The 11,886-nt window shown below is 40.2% G+C and overlaps 1 protein-coding gene across 2 annotated transcripts in view; it reads right to left on the minus strand.

Moving 5' to 3' along the window:
• CPQ (carboxypeptidase Q) overlaps positions 1 to 11,886 on the minus strand; it is a 294,636-nt gene that overhangs the window by 50,964 nt on the left and 231,786 nt on the right. The window lies entirely within an intron of this gene.

The raw sequence follows: 11,886 nt of genomic DNA on the forward strand, positions 1-11,886 counted from the left end.
ATGCCCAATGTTTTGCTTTAACTGTGTATTTAGTTGTTTGCCTGGAGTTGAGCTTTAATGCCCATAAATTCATTCATTCCAAAAGTGTAACATCTAGAAATACAATGATCAAATCAAATGCAAGGCCTAATTAACTCCAGTATTTCACAGATACTCAGAATGTGAACAACGCAATAAATGTGAAGAACCAAGGGGGCTGGGTGGATATTCAACACGTTGTAAGCATTATGTCCCTCTGAGAATTTTAACTTAGTATAGTTTTCAGTAGTTTCCCTTTAATGTGAAACATTAAGAAGTATTTACAAAAGACAGACAACCATTCTGTGCACTGATCCAGTACTCCGAATGATGCAAACTACAGAATGATTAGAAATCAGTGTGACAGGGCTTGGCTGGCTATAGGGTGTTTTCATGCTTAAAGCGGACCTTTACACCTATCTTTGAAATAACAACAAACACACCTTTAGAAATGTTTTGTAATGACAATCTACAAACACATACTTCTAGATAATTGCCGGCTTTGTATTCTTTGCATATTTCTTTGCATATTATTATTATTATTATTATTATTATAATTTTCTCTGTTTTCCTTCCCCAGTCTATTGACAGTGGCCATGTTTATGAAGGGCAGATTACTCGCTCTCCATTACTTCCTGCATTTCTGGCACATGTGACTAGACATATGATTAGAACATGTGACCATGTACATCGGCTCAGGGGAGGAAAATGCCCTTCCCTGAGATCTCATGAGATTACAGGTGAGATTTCCCAGCAATGCTTTGCTAATGACAAGGCAATCCTAGTGTGCATTGCTTTGGCAAACTGAAGTAATTTTGCCCTTTCAAAGCAGGAAGTGAATGCTCTGCAAGTGTCTTTCAAAATCACAGCATTTTATACCTGACATGTCTATGTTATTATTAATCAACATAGATAGAGGGGTGCATTGGTAGAATTTGAATTTTGAGTGTAAAGGTCCCCTTTAAAGCAACTTTCTGTCTGTCTGTGGGTACAATCAACCTACGTCATAGGTAATATTTAAAGGGCATGTAATCCGTAACAATGAACTTCGCTTATAAGCTCTATTTTGGTCTGTTAAATATACCATTGAAAGCATTTAGTTATATCTGCCTGAAAAGTGCAAAGAATACCTGTTGATTTTTCCATAAATCTTGACAACTGACAACTTCCTATGCTCTTTGCCTATGCTGACTCATTTATTGTTTTCAGGACTACAGGCCCCCCCCCACCCATCTACAGTATGTTATAGACAAAAAGACAGAGGGGGTTTCCAGTTGTCCTCTCAGGTATCTCAGGTAGCTTATACAGTTAGATGAGGGAGGGTTGTCATAATAGGACAAGAAGAGTGTTATTGGCAGAATCAGCACAAAAAAATGGTAGCAGTGTTCTCAGAGAAGTGGACACTGTTGAAAGACAAGGGTTGTGTGTTGAGTGTGTGTTTTACATGCTGTGTCCCCCCACCCCCTCCCCCTCCTTTTTGCTGTATTTCTACATTTTCAAAGAGGAAAAAGTACCGAGAGGGTCTAAAAGCCATATTGGGAGAATTCCCTCTGAAAAAAGTTTTTGAATATAATAACTGCCGCAATCTGTGTGAGTGCATAGTATGTAGGGAAGTATGCATGTATGAAAGTTATGGACAACGTTGTTTTTTATATGTAGATTTTGCTATAGAAATGGAATTACGGGTGCGATAAATATGAGATTTTGTAACAAATAAAGTTTATATTTTTACAAGAAAAAGGTCTCGGTCTGTTAGTAACCATCTTTCAACAGTGTCCACTTCTCTGAGAACACTGCTACCATTTTTTTGTGCTCATTAACTCTGGTTACTTGACCTAGATGACCTATTTCAATTAATACAAAGGGATATACATAGTATATCGGAGCTCCAGGGTACCAAACACCTTTTTTCTCTGTTATTGGCAGAATCACCAGGTGAAAATAAAGGAAAAAAAGCCTAAGAAAACTAATGTAGCCACCACATCTAGGGACTCGTGACCTGCATATACTTTTGCTTTGGGTTTAGATACGCTTTAAACCCCAATCCGTCAAACAAGACTGCTCCAGATCTACCCAATGTGGCAGCATTGTAATGAATGCAAACTAATTCTAGTACGTTTCTTCCAATAGGACATCATTGTGGACCAGGAGATAAGGGAAAACAGTGACAAAAGCTATCTAATGTAATGAATCAATCATTTTGTATTGTGCCTTTCTGGTGGTTGCTAGCTGTGATGTGTCACATAAACATTCTGTTAGCTACAGAAAAAAAATAATTTCCATCTTAATTCTAGCTTACATCTTCTTCTTAGAAACAACTGCTTTCTTTAAAACGGTCTTAGATGAGGGACAGCAGGGCCATGACACCACCCAAAATGTCCAGCCAACAACATTCTTGCATAGGAAAAAAATCTATTGCAGATTTATTCTGCTTCCATGACATTACAAAGTTCTAAGCTTATTTGCTTAGTTGCTAGGCTGGGACCAACCCATCAAACAACACAAATTCACACAGAAAAACTTTATTTGGTGTGACCATTGTCCAAGTAATTCATTCTATAGAAATCAGACAACGGTCATCCAAAATTATATGCAATTACTTTGAGAGATGCAAAAAATTAAAATGGGTTAACTTGCATAAATCTACATATAAAAGTTACGAAACAACCTGGGCACATTACCTGTGCAATTGCACAAAGGCAATATAGTGTGGAGGAAGTTAGAAGCTCGGTTTGGATTTCATTCTTTTGTCTTGCTGGACGTATTTCCCCACACTTCCTGTTAGATATTATTATTATTATTATATAAGATTTATATAGCGCCAACAGTTTGCGCAGCGCTTTACAATATAAGGAAGACATTACCATCACAATACAATTCAAGACAAGATTGTAAAGTGCAGATAGGACTCTAGCACCTGCTTACTGTATCCCTGCTGAAGTGTGAGTTTTGATATGCTTGATTTTAACAGATCATATTGTGAGTGTGGTTTTCATTGTTTCCAGGGTAAATTTGCTTTTAAACTATTACAGAGCAAGTTGCTTTGTTCTTTTGTAGATTCTGAAATACAAAGTTACATCTCCCGCTGGTAAGGAATGAGGTTGGGCCATATGATTTAAGACACTACAGAGCCTGACAGTGGAAAAACTGAGCCTTGATGAGGAGATAATCTGCACGAACAGATTAGAGGAATAAGAAAAAGCAATGACTGAAAAGGAAATAGTGATCAAAGGTGAATAATTAATCCAAATCGTGGGAGAGGTAATGTTTTTAAGTTCCAGAGGGTGAGTGCTATCAATATAATCTGATTGTAGTTAGTGATTGTTTCTGCTGAACAAAAGAAAAACACAACTTTTGAACGTGGCTGCAATTCCTCAGAGCGCAGCTGTGAACGTTTTTTATTTTCTATAAGGTCACATATCTGCAGCATCATTGCTCCCGATACACCTGACTGCTGGGTCATGTCAAAGCATCCCTGCTTAATCCCACTTCCCCACCTGCATTCCTATTGGCCTCTCTCTATGATAGACTGTCTCCTAGGTCTATAGGAATATGTAAAAAAAAAAAGACAATTTAATCCAATAAGTTGAAAGTAGAACTGCAGTTATAGTTTGTAATTGAAAAGTAGAGATGAGCGTAGGCTTTGGTGCAAACCCAGTTCACCCAAGCCTTCCCAAAGCTGTGACCACCGTTCAGCCCTTCTTGCCCAATCAGTGGCTGCAGTTGCAGTTGGGTTTCATCCCCATTGAACTGATTGGAGAGAAGAGCATTTCTGATGGACACAAATTACTTTGTACAAATGCTCTTACAAGCACAACGCATTGCATGAGATCTGTAAACTCCTGATGGGGAGAGACTTTGGCCAGATGGTCCTATGGAAATCAATGTGCACATACATGATAAAGCATAATTCCTAACAGTCCCTCATGTGGAACCAAATCTCTCTGCCACTCTTTACTCTCCAGTTGTCTCTCTTTTTGGTCTGATGTCTGAAGAGGCATCTAACAAAAGGTATAATTTAACTACCAAAGGTGTTTTTTTGCACTATAACCTTTATCGTATGTCTTAATTATCATGTTTGTAATTTCGAAAAGCCAGTAAAAAGGAAAAGTAATGGTTTAAAAATAAAAATTCTGGGTTTAACCAATCATTTTTTGCATATAAATTCTTAATGGTCCATATAAAGGGGGTTCGGCAATGGTGTGTCTACTACCTAGATAAATTGTGCTGGAAGGTGTCCCTCTTTCTTATCTTAGAAATTTGGGAAGTATGGGAACAGGGGTGGGTACTGGCCACCAGGAGCTTCTGGATTGGGATTCTCTGCAATCTATGTCTGCCACTCATTTATCCATTATAAGTGCAAAATGTTTATTCCATGCTGCAACCTCAGTGAACTCCTATTTTCTGCTGATTTAGTCAGTCGTGGTTAAGTCTGTTAGCTCTAATCCCCGAAACGCAGTAAAAATCTGCAAAATATTAATGTAGTCTTTCCTGTCTTCAGAGCCTGTATTGTTTCAGATAGCTTAGCAAAGGAATGTTACTGAAAACTACAAACTTTTTACAACCAGCCAGTAAATGATTTTCATTAAAAAAAGTATTGCAATAGTATTGGTGTTATTTTGAGCCCATCTCCATGCAAAATCAATCCATCTGAGCCACCTCACCGTTTATTCACAATTTAACTCCTACCCGACTGATGATGGGATTATTCCATCACGATCGTTCAGTTCATTAATGAACAGTGACGGAATAATCTATTCATGTGGTACAATGAGCACTGGTCCATGGAGGGACCAGCACTCATTGAGTTACTGCTGTTGCAGGGTCCCTCGGGGTCCAAGGCAGACCCACAACAGCAGATTAGGTGGTCCTAGCCCTGAGATCACTGTGATAGCTTATCACAATGGTCACAGTGCTGTGGCAGCCACTGAGCCGGCTTGCAGCTTACTGTGTTGTAGAGCTGTGAGCGGGCTCAGTGTGTTACAATCTGATAAAAAAGTAACTCTGAGGAGAATACTGTATTCTCCTCAGAGATACTAAGTATCAAAGCCCATGTAAATAAAAAAATAACCCCTTAGTTAAAAAAAATTTACAAATAAAATAATAAAGTTTAAAAAATGTAAACAAATTTTAAAGAAAGAAAAAAAAATTAAAAAAAGAAAAAAAAAATGAATGAAACAATTATAAGAAAATATAGTGCCCAAAAAGCTATTAAAGATAGGAGACAAACATACCACATTCTAAAATTGTTCCAAACTAAAAATGTATTTCACTTTCAATTTTGTGACCTTTACCTCCCAAAACAAACTGAAATCCCAGGCAGCATATGATGTACCCTATAAATCAGGACAAATAAAAGAGTTTATTATGAATTACTTTTTGTTATCTACGCTAATTATGCACACCTTATTATTGCTAAAACTATGTTTTTGTTTTCTTTTTGAATATTTTTGTATTTTTTTATAAAAAATTTCAATTTGTATATGCAGATGTCACATCAAATTAAAGAATTATAAAAAATGGCAAAATTGCTCCGTTTCCCAGCGATGAAAACATTTTCTGAAGCTGTCACTAAGGGGTTAAAAAAACCCTTCTAACCCCTTTTTTTTATTTAGACCACTGTCACTAGACCCTTTGCAGGACCTCTTCCAGCAGCGGAGACTAGTGATCACTTCAGTCCAGGCCCGCCAGGAAGTCTTGTTGCCACCTCTTGTATCTTGAAGTCACCTGAAGTCTTCAGGACCCAGTGAGGACCCCACCAACAGGACTCTTCCAACAGTCAATGGGAAGCATCCACATCATCAGGGAGGGACATGGTCACTTGAATAAGGACCCCCACCCCACTGCACAGACCCAAAGAAAGAAGAGTAGGGACTCCACAACTGATAGCGGAATAAAGTAAGAATTTACAGCATGTAAGAAGATTATTTTTAAATAAAAGATGCAAAACAATTGTTTATGACCTGCTTGGTTTTCAGCTTTAAAGTGTGTTTTGTAAATAAAAAAAACCATATTCAGTACATCTCTGCACTACATGCACATTTCCTCATGTTTTACCCCTTTAAAAACACTCCAAGTACAGAAATATTCCTGTTGATCTAACAGAAATCCAGAAAGCTTCTGACATCCTGTAGGGAGCTCACTACATCTGCTGCACTGAAATCCCAAGCAGTGTTGTCAGCCCTGCCGGATTTCTACCCTGCTGGGCTATAGAACAACTTAGGTTAGACAGATGAGGGGAGGAATAGGTGTTTTATAGTCCAGCAGGGGAAAACTTAGGCAGAGCTGACAATCCAGAAGAGCAAGGGCATTTTGTGGCCACTAGAAGAATTACTGTCGGTGAAAACGCTGAAATGAAGGTGAGCATTGCAGCCTAAGCTGGTTTGTTGTCTTAAAATCTGCTAAGGGTCTATTTTAATTTCAAACAATCTTGCCTGGAGTTGGGCTTTACATTACAAAATGGCTTATGTAGACGTTTTCTAATATATATATATATATTGTGACAGGACAGTGCCATGCCACTATGGTGATTGGTGTGTTTGGCGCCCAGGACTCTAGGCCAGAGGGGCTGAGAGGGTCCAGAAAACATATAGTGTTACAGAGGAGGAGCTGGGTTTTCAGTTCTTTATGGGTTTTCTGGAGTATAACTGGGATCTGGGTCTCTGGAGATTTCTAAGAGTCTTGGGCGGGATGAAATCTCCAGTCCTGGGGCCAGGTGCAGCCAATTGCCAGGCCAGACTGTCCAGGTGGCTAATAAAACACATATCAAGAGAGAGGAAGAGGCAGTCAGTGGTGCAGGAGTACATACAGAGCGTGGGAGACTGTGTGTATGTGACGCATGAGACTCTGAGCTGGAGTCTGGCTGGAGAGGCCGAGAGGGCATGTGGCACACGCAGTGTGTGGGCAAAGCCAGGAGGATCTGTGGCACACGAGGTGTGTTTGGAAAGGTCGGGAGGACCATCGTCACACAGGGAGGTGTGAAGCTGCTGGGTTTCTGGCCATGAGCCGGCTGAGGCTCTAACCCTGAGGTGGGACATGGTACCGGTGCCCAAGCCAATGATACACCCTGCTTATGTTTGTTTGCTGAAAAGAAGCAATTGAAGTTGTAAGAAAATAAAGTTTTATTTGCTGATACGGCTGGCTAAGGATCCTTAAAAAAAATATAGATATATATCTTTAACAAAAGGGATGGTTTCCTTTAAGAAAACACAATTTTGCTGAAAGCGGAGATTGTATTGGTTTCTCTTAGTTGAGCTGAGTTTGCATTGAATTCTGAACTTACAGATATCACATGCAAAGTCATTCTTCTTTACAAATGAGACGTTCTATAATCAGCATAAGAGCTATTTCCTCTGAACTTGCATATAAAATATTTTTCTTTGTTTCCACAAGTCCTTAAGTGCTTATACACATAAAAAGATATTTTCAAGAGGTAATTACATTTCATTCTTACAGTGACTTTTCATATATCTGCAGCATTTCTTATGATGAGTGTGCTTGGCGGAAAAACGTATTACGCTGTAGTTAGTATAACTTGCAACATGATTTATATAACATTGACAGACTTCAATTATTGATTACATTCAATTAGCAGTAATTGTTTTTTCAAACCTCTGTGTGCAACCATAATACGAAAAAGAATGTAAGTCATTCAAGATCATAAAACAGAGCAAGTGGAAAACAATGAAATAATATGGGCTGTTACGGCAGTGACCATTAGTCAACATTTATCACAACAGTTGGATACGTCAGTTCTGTAGACTGAATACATACTAAAGACTGCAGTAAAATGATTGTGTGTTGAAGGAAAGCATAAATAAGACCATGAGGCATTTTTATAAGAAGTTCTGTTGTTTTGTGCTGTCACAGAGGTTACCAGCTCCACAGCAAAACTCTGATCTAACCGAGATCCTGGAGAAAACCTACTCTTTCTATGAGAATGTTTTTCCAACTGATGGCCCATACTATGTTTCTTGAAAAGCTCTCGGCTCAGCAGGAGGATACTATGTCTAAGTTCACTGCTATTTGGTCTCCTTGGGCTGGTGCTTTTTTCCCTCAGGCTTTTTCTGTTGCCTCCAAGACCCACTAATTAGGGTGGTTTTGAGATGCAGGTTTGAGGAAGGTGGAACTTTGTGAGTGTCTCTACACTTTTCCCCCTTGTGTTGAACCCTGCATTTGTGCCTCCCCCTTGTGAATACACCCATCTTTGTGTTGTCTATTCATTTTATGTCTGTTGCTTTTCCTTATTCTCGCCCTAACTCACCAGGTTTGGTTCTTGTGGGGTTGTTGGGAGAGGAGTCTATTTATTTTGTTTGTGACAGTGTGATCTGAAAACTTTCTATGGTTGCACTTTGGTTTGCTACTTTTACACCCCCTGCCCTGGGTTACCTTGACACCACTATTGCTCAGGGGCTTTGGTTAGGGGTTTTGTTATTAGCAATTTTCTAATGTTCTCCATTTGCTGTATTGTTGTGTTTTGATTTTTTACTCTGTACTTTGAAAAACTTGAATAAAAATGTATTGAAAAAAAAAAGAATACATTTAATGATGCATAAAAAAAATAAAAAAACAAAACAAAAAAACTCTGAACTAACTAAAAAGATTAAAGGCCATCTTCAGGCAAAAATAAAATATACTCCATAAAGACCCACGCATCATTTTTAAAAAAAGGCCCAGCATGGCCTTTTTTTACCCGATTCTGCATTACATGTCCTTTGCCGGAACTTCTTTTGCCAGTGAAATCTGGTGATCCTTCGCTAGAGTCCAGGCCACCGACAACCATGCAGCCTCTGAAGTCAGGGGGATCTACAAGGATTCCTCTGTTTAACAGACAGTGCAAGGTGTTCATGTTATGATTTTCACACCCTCACTCTGCAGTCCAGCAAAGACTCAGGACAGGGCAAGTCACTGAACCGTGTATTTAGGTGAATTTTTGATCAACATTTAGATTTTTATTTATTTTAATTTTTTTTAGCTGTAGTGAGAAGGGAAGGGGCACTGGCACAGATTTTTTTTTCATGAGCTGGAATAATTGTCACCACATTGCCAGTTAATACTTTATTTGTATTGGGAGAGCAGTTTACTAGTAGTGTGTTACCCACAGCTCAGTTCATGTAGGAGCAAAGGAAGGAAACCTCCTGTTTTACAATTGGTATAAAGTGTTTTTTCTCACTTAGACTTACTGAGAGATGACATGTTGAGAAAGAGTGGTCAGCAAATGTAGGAAGAAAAATTGAAACATTAGCATGTGTAGCTGGAATAGTGCAACACAAAGGCTGTAGCCTTTCTAAAATAATGTTATTTTATGTAGATGTTGTAGAGGCATGTAGTTCTTTTTTACTGGATATCTTCAATTTATAGCATGTGGGTTTTGAAGCAGAACTGTAAGCAAGTATAACAGAAACACATGAATCCATTCAACCTATTCACTAGAATCCTTAGATTTGTTTTTTTTAAATAGCTAAAACTGTGTTTATATTACCCTCCTGTAATACTGTCTACCGCAGATCAGGAGAGGGAGCCAAGGCACTGCAATAAGCAGTGCTGCACAGCCAATGAGGCCAATTGAGATGGCCGCCATAGGTGGCATTCAGGGAGCCTCAGTGGGTGCAGCACTGAGGTTGGAGTGTAATGAGACAAGTATGGGGGCTTCCATTACTGGCCTTCAAAAAATGCCAAGTTGTGTCTGATTTCCATACATTTGAGTCAGATATCGGCAACAAACATTCAATAAATGTGTGTCAGAAAAGTTCAGCCATTGAACTAGCATTCTTAAAAGGAGGTCAGCAATGGCAGCTTCGATTGTTCTTTCATGACAGATTCAACTTAAACCTTTAACTGCAGCGCAGAAAAGTGTATTAATGGGACTGTCTGTGTGGTAGGGCAAGGGCGAGAGAATATCATGAGTTGATGAACTGAGAAACACAGTTATGGCAGGTAAAACAGTTTACACATGTTTTTGAATTGTTTATTTAGCTGCTTCATACACAAACGTGCCATAACTGTTGCATTGCAATACTTAGGCAATAAACTAAATTAAGTGTGAAAGGACATTAGACAAATGCCAATTCATTGCTGTTATTTCTAGTCTTGTTAGACCACCCAGTTGGTTCTATCCCATGTCAACTCCTGAATCCCTCTGTCTCAGCTAAACATATAAAGTCCTTCTTATTAACCAGCTGCCTGCAAGACAACACAAACTATAATTAAAAAAGTGTCATATGTGTTTTACTACTTAGCAGCTCTCAAAATCTTATGATTACTGAATAACTGTGCCTTGTTCTTCATTGTGTCTGTGTGTGGAGGTGGCCATCTTGGTAGAAAAGGGCTTTGCTTTCTCATGTTAGAAATGCGTCCCTGATAACTGGTGATCTGATGCCTGCCAAAGTAATGATTAAGAAGCAGAACTGAAGGTGGATGAAGCACAATTCACACAATAAAGCAGGGATATTCTTGCACTGCAGGTCCTCAGGTACAGTTTCCTCTCCAGTAAGATGAACAGTGAGCAGCAAAGTTGTGACAAAGGCAAATCTCATGATACTAGAAAATCAGAGGCAACAGTGCCTTAGATCAGCGGTTGCCAAGTGGTGGTCTGCGAGAAAAGGCTGGCCCATCATTGAAGCAGCATGGAGGCCCTGGGGCTGCCTCACACTGACTCAGGCAGCGTGTCAGGAAGCCCGTACGAAGTGGACTGCGTCTGCGCACACGCGCAGGTGTGGCCCACAGTGTCAGGCCGGGCCGTGCACTCTTGCGCAGACATCAGTGCGAGCGCGTGCTCGCTTCATGGTGCGTGCGCGCATCTACAACGTATTGTGGCGCCAAATGGGCAATTTAAGTTCAGCCCCTCTATGTCTCCAGTGCTGAGTACTCTTCAGCTCTGTGCCTTGTATCCTGTGCCTATTTCCTGTCGTGTTGTTTCTTGTTGCTGACCCCGGCTTGCTTCTGACTCTGCTGATTATCCGGTATCCTGACCCTGGTTTGTCTGGCGATTCTCCTGCTCCCAGCCTGTTCCTGTATTGCCTGCACGTTACCGAACCCGGCCTGTTACCCGACTACGAGTTTGTCTCTTTCTGCACTACCTTCCTGCCTGCACATTGCCGACCCAGTCTGCCCGACTTCGAGTGTCTTCTGTCTGCCTCTTTGCTGTGTGTTTATACTTCATTGTACATCGAAGCAGCTAACGGACTTAATTACTCACACCCAAGTCTTCATCCGGCACTGGTGCCCCGCTGTGCCCCAGAGTACCTGGGGCAGAGCTGGGCAGAGTATTCATTATCAGGCCTTCTGGGACCAGAGTTGCAAGAGAGGCCGCCCTCGTCATCTCAAGCTTCATCAGGTACATGACACCGCCCTTGTCATCTCAAGCTCTATCAGGTACGTGACACAGCAGCATGTGCCCAGGGCACCACTGGCAGGGCCAGTGGCAGATTCGATAGGGGGGAAACAATTAATATTATGACTGGGCTGGGGCGAGTGGCACCGCTCCCTCCCTCCTGCAGGCACACCCACACCTATGTATGTGTCTATATACTTTATGTATACATACAGGTGAAACTCGAATAATTAGAATATCGTGCAAAGTTCATTTATTTCACTAATGCAACTTAAAAGGTGAAACTAATATATGAGATAGACTCATTACATGCAAAGCAAGATAATTCAAGCCGTGATTTGTCATAATTGTGATGATTATGGCTTACGGCTCCTGAAAACCCCAAGAACCACAAATACACAACACCAAAAAAGTAGATTATTACATGCAATCAATAAAACAAGGATTGTACATAGAACAATATCGGACCTCTGAAAAGTACAAGTATGCATATGTACTCAGTACTTGGTTTGGGCCCCTTTTGCAGCACTTACTGC

The sequence above is a fragment of the Nanorana parkeri genome, unplaced genomic scaffold (genome assembly GCF_000935625.1).
Source record: "Nanorana parkeri isolate BGI_ZX_2015 unplaced genomic scaffold, ASM93562v1 scaffold226, whole genome shotgun sequence".
Classification (NCBI taxonomy): domain Eukaryota; kingdom Metazoa; phylum Chordata; class Amphibia; order Anura; family Dicroglossidae; genus Nanorana; species Nanorana parkeri.